The 5,579-nt window shown below is 45.5% G+C and overlaps 1 pseudogene; it reads left to right on the top strand.

Moving 5' to 3' along the window:
• Positions 1-390: 390 nt before the first annotated feature.
• Positions 391-3,182, top strand: LOC141561870 (heat shock factor protein 1 pseudogene; annotated as a pseudogene).
• The last annotated feature ends 2,397 nt before the right edge of the window (positions 3,183-5,579 follow it).

The following is a 5,579-nucleotide window of genomic DNA, read 5'->3' as shown; positions in this document are numbered from 1 at the left end:
ACCCTTCCAATGGGAGCACACTGGAGGGGTGAAATTTGGGATATGGAGGAATACAGTGTTTAAGGAGCTCCTTCAAGGCTATGATTTATTCTTCTGAATGCAATATAATGTTTTTAGGTGAACAAATTAAATAATCTTATTGCATGCAGCCCCAGGGTCAGTGGTGAAAGAGCCCTGCACTAGGTTAGGTTCTCCTAGGAGAGCGCACTCAGTGGTGGTACTTGACTTTGACCTCGACCTTGAATCGGCCGAGGAAGGCGCCTGGAGGCAGCCACTCAGCAGCCCCCCCATCCCCCCCAGCTCTGTGCCCCCGCAGCCCCGCCTCTTTTCCTGGCGCCCTGCGGATCCCGCACACATTTCTTTGCAGGGCGCCCTCCTGTCTGCAGCAGCATGGAGAGGCCCGGCGGCTCGGGCCAGGCCAGCCCTTTAAACGTGCCCTCTTTCCTGAGCAAGCTGTGGAAGCTGGTGGACGACCCGGCCACCGACGCGCTCATCTCCTGGAGCCCGAGCGGCAGCAGCTTCCTGGTGTACGACCAAGTCCAGTTCGCCAATAACTTGCTTCCCTTGTACTTCAAGCACAACCACATGGCCAGCTTCATCCGCCAGCTCAACATGTACGGCTTTCACAAGGTGGTGCACTTCCCGCAGGGCCTGATGAAGAAGGTGCAGAGGGAGCCCATCGAGTACCAGCACCCCGACTTCCTGCGGGGCCACGAGCCGCTCCTGGAGAACATCAGGAGGAAGGTGGCCAGCGCGTCGGGCGCCGGGGCCCAGCACAGCCTCGCCGGCCTGTGCCACCATATGCAAATGATGAAGGAGAAGCAGGAGAACATGGATCTGCAGCTGAGCGCCGTGAAATTCGAAGCCGACACCCTGCGCCTGGAGGTGACCGCCCTGCAGCAGACGCAAGCCCAGCAGCACCGGGTGATCAGCAAGTTGGGCGGCTTCCTGATGGTCCTGGCCAAGAGCAGCCAGCTCTCGAGATTCAAGAAGAAGGTGCCCCAGCTGATGATCGGCAGCCCCTCGGCGCCTTCCCCCCCGAAATGCTGCTGCCGAGACCACCTCCACCACGACGTCGGCGGCCACGCTCCGGGGCCCTCGTCCTCCGGCCTCGGCGCCCTCAGCCCGCCCGCTGCAGCGCACAGCCTGTTTGAGCCGGCCCAGGCAGCTGCCGAGGTCCGCGGGGACGAGCCGGTCCGCGCGGCGCTGTACAAGAAGGAGCCCTGCTGGCCGCCCGTGCGCGACGGCGCCCAGATGGAAAGTCCGGAGCCCGCCAGGGCCCTCAGGGCCATCCCCGCCAAGGGCCAGCCCCGCGACGAAGCCCCAGCGTCCGGGATGATGGGCGGGCCCGGGCCCGCTCCGCGCCAGCCTGCCTCACAGTAAATGAAGGTCAGTGTGTACTCCCGCCCCGCGGCCTCGCGAGGCCCGCCGCTTCCCCACTAACCTTCGTCCTTCCTTCCCACAGGTCCTGAGTCCGAGCGCGTGGGCGCCATCCGGGACCTCCAGCGAGCCCGCCCTGCGCCTCTTCCCGACCAGGCCCGCTCCCAGACCCGCTCCGCTCCCAGACCCGCCCCGCTCCCAGATTTCAGTGACCCGCCTCACCCGACCAGCGTGTGGCCCGGGGACCCGGGCTACAGACTCTGCTACTCGTCTCCTGCTGCTGGTCGGAGACCCATCGGGAACGCTTGGTCTCCACCCCATTGGTTATTGACTGATTTGTATGGTGCATTTTTCATGAGAAAAGTTTCTGCCTCTCCTATATTACAGAATATTTGTTGTGTGTGTGTGAATATACACTGTATACAGACTGTTAAAGCGATGTGACTTCTCAAAAATCCTCTGAAAATCTTCCTTTTTCCCTGCCCTGTTGTTTTTGTTATGTGCACTTAAGAGTGCAGAAGGGAAATAGACTCTAGATGCTGGATCTGTTGGTTGGTTTGGAGATCCATTGGTAATGTCTTGTATTGACTCCATTGGTTATTGATTGAATTGTATGGTGCATTTTTCATGAGAGAAGTTTCTATTTCTATTATATAACAGATATCTTTGTTTTGTGTGTGTATAAATATACACTTTACATACAGACTGACTTCTCATCTGTAAAACTTCCTTTTTCGCTATTATGTTGTTTTTGAAGGACGCCTTCTTTATGTAATGCGCACTTACAGTGGAGAAGGGAAATAGACTCTCCATGCTCGGTCTCCTCTTGGTTGGTTTGGAGATCCATTGGTAATGTCTTGTATTGACTCCATTGGTTATTGATTGAATTGTATGGTGCATTTTTCATGAGAGAAGTTTCTATTTCTATTATATAACAGATATCTTTGTTTTGTGTGTGTATAAATATACACTTTACATACAGACTGACTTCTCATCTGTAAAACTTCCTTTTTCGCTATTATGTTGTTTTTTGAAGGACGCCTTCTTTATGTAATGCGCACTTACAGTGGAGAAGGGAAATAGACTCTCCATGCTCGGTCTCCTCTTGGTTGGTTTGGAGATCCATTGGTAATGTCTTGTATTGACTCCATTGGTTATTGATTGAATTGTATGGTGCATTTTTCATGAGAGAAGTTTCTATTTCTATTATATAACAGATATCTTTGTTTTGTGTGTGTATAAATATACACTTTACATACAGACTGACTTCTCATCTGTAAAACTTCCTTTTTCCTTATTATGTTGTTTTTGAAGGACGCCTTCTTTATGTAATGCGCACTTACAGTGGAGAAGGGAAATAGACTCTCCATGCTCGGTCTCCTCTTGGTTGGTTTGGAGATCCATTGGTAATGTCTTGTATTGACTCCATTGGTTATTGATTGATTTGTATGGTGCATTTTTCATGAGAAAAGTTTCTGCCTCTCCTATATTACAGAATATTTGTTGTGTGTGTGCATATACACTTTACATACAGACTGATTTCTCATCTGTAAAACTTCCTTTTCCCTATTATGTTGTTTTTGAAGGACGCCTTCTTTATGTAATGCGCACTTACAGTGGAGAAGGGAAATAGAAAATTAGTGACTCATTTAACATGTATGGTGGAGGGAAGGAGGGGAAATTCGGAATAAAAATGAGTGCCAGGGATAACGTTGTAAAATATTACCCAGGCATATGTACAGTCAAAAAAAGTTGTAATTATAAAAGTAATTTAAAAAATAAAGTATTAAAAAAAAAAAAAACTAGTGACTTTATTTTCTATACTGTCATGGGTTGAGGTGCTTACAAAAAAATAAATAAATAAATAAAAAAGAGAAAAGCCAAGAATTTCAGGGGAACGGGAGAAGCAGCTAGTACTTGAGAGATAGTAAGTGTGGTGGGAAGACAAGCAACAGATAGGAAAAGGGGGAAGAGGCTGTACACGGGCCAGAGGCCCCATGTATAAAGGCAGATGGCGTTGGTAGCATACAGGACGACAGCTGAACTCATTGCCAAGCAGATGCTGCTACTTCTCCTAAAGGCCCAGCGCCATCCATGCTCCTGGGATGAGCATGGGGTCCTCACTTTTTAAATAGGGGCCGGTTCCCTGTCCCTCAGACTGTGGGAGGCCGGACTGCAGTAAGAACAAAAGCTCACACTCTGTCTCCGCCCCTCAGCACATCTGCCATAACCTGGGCGGGCGCATAAACGTCCTCAGCAGGGCTGAAGTTTGAGAACCCCTGGATGAGTTTATTTAGAAGCAAATAAAGAAGGAAATTTCCCCTGTTCCTTTGCTAACTGTGCCTAAAGGTGAATCTCATTTCTGTTATAAACATGTGATAATAAATATCCCATATTCAAATAGCCTTATTTGCTTTCAGGTGAACTGACTCATTCCTCTAGAAGAGAACCGAACTTTAGTCAAAAGTAGATGTTCCCAGAATTATTTGGGTGAAGGCCAAGCATGAATCACATTGGACCTGGCCCAGTTGTCCATAGGAGGGTCACCTAGAAACTATACTTAGTGTTCAAGTCCCTTATTCACGCACAGACCATTTTATGAGAAGAGAAAATAAGCACATTGTGGTAATGATCTGATACTTTCTCAGTCACAGTTTTTTGGCCAATCAGCAGATCAACAAGTATGTACTGTGTCCTGAGTACTCTCTGTGATCTTTGATTCCTTGATGTTAAAAACCCGTCCCTAGATGCCTTTCTAGGGGTGTTCATCTGCAGTACAGATTTCTTTTATTTCTATCTGCTCAGTCAGTCTCTTCTTCCTGACTTCATCTTCTGAAGTTCCTTTGCCATCCCCTCCCATATTATATCAGGTACAAGGGGATCCAAATAGAAAAGCAAGAAAATACTATTCTTTTTCCTTGTGCTTGTCCTGGTTCCATCTAAAAATGCTATTAGGATGACCTGGTTCAGACGGATTTCATAGCAAGCTTTCTGCAGGCTGGATATCTTATTAGCTCTTTACTTGTTAATCCCTTCTTTTCATTTTGCAAAATTATAGGACTTGGAATTTTCCACTATTCCTTTTCTGTATTTTTTGCAAAGGACTTTGTGCTTTAAGTCAGAATGCTCTAATTGCACAATATATTCCCATTTGGTTTTTTTTTTTTTAATTTTGGTTTATTTTGATCTCTGTTTTAACCATGAAATAATTTGATTGTGTTTAGAGAGTTCATTCTGAAGAGACTTGCCTCAAGATCTAATCTTTACCTCTTATCATTACTCACACATTTAATAAACATTAATTAAGTTCCTACTAAGAGCCAGACGGTGTGCTAAGTGCTGGGGACATAAAAGGAGGCAAAACAACCCTGCCCTCATAGAGTTTCAAACCGGAATCAATTTGAGAGGCCACATGACTGATTTGAAGGAGAAAGAGCCTTGGAGTTGGAGCAGTTTGCTTTCTCTGTTCTATCTCTGACACAAACATTTCACTTCCCCAGGACACCTCTCCTAACAATTAACAAAAGCATCACCCCAAGTTGCTGAGTAGTTGCCAGTCTACTTTGATTTGAGAGCTTCCTTAATGAAAATTCACTATACCTACAAATCACAGATTGATTTTTTAAGTGTTCAAAAGATATTTAACTTCAAAAGTTTATTAAAAGTGATTCTTTGATAGCAATCTTTCCCCCTATCACTTTGCTAAGCTTTTCCCAGTAATCTCTGAGACTGCTCACAAATAAAGCTTCATTTTTTCTCTCTTGGAATATTATGGTGTATCTTAACTCCCCATGCCACAGAATACAACAGAAATATTCCAATAGAAAGAAAAAGTTATAGTTATTTTTAGATATTATCATTATAAAGGGTTGGAATTAATTTGAAGAGACTCCTGAGTGTCAGCAGTTTTTGTGATTTAAAAGATTGTATTCTACATGATGATTTTAGTGGAAAAAACATGGGATATTCATTAAAGGGTTGTTTTCAGTCATTTTAGCCATGTCCAACTCTGTGATCTCTCTTGAGGTTTTCTTGGCAAAGATAGAGTGGTTAACCATTTCCTTCTTCAGCTCATTTTACTGATAAGGAAACTGAGGTAACACAGTTAAGTTTATTTTTTGTCATCTCACTTGGGTTTGTTTGTTTTTTGCAAAGATACTGGAATGATTTGTCACTTCCTTCTTTAACTCATTTTTCAG

Source organism: Sminthopsis crassicaudata, chromosome 3 (genome assembly GCF_048593235.1).
Source record: "Sminthopsis crassicaudata isolate SCR6 chromosome 3, ASM4859323v1, whole genome shotgun sequence".
Lineage (NCBI taxonomy): Eukaryota > Metazoa > Chordata > Mammalia > Dasyuromorphia > Dasyuridae > Sminthopsis > Sminthopsis crassicaudata.
This window is presented reverse-complemented; position numbering and strand designations above follow the sequence as displayed.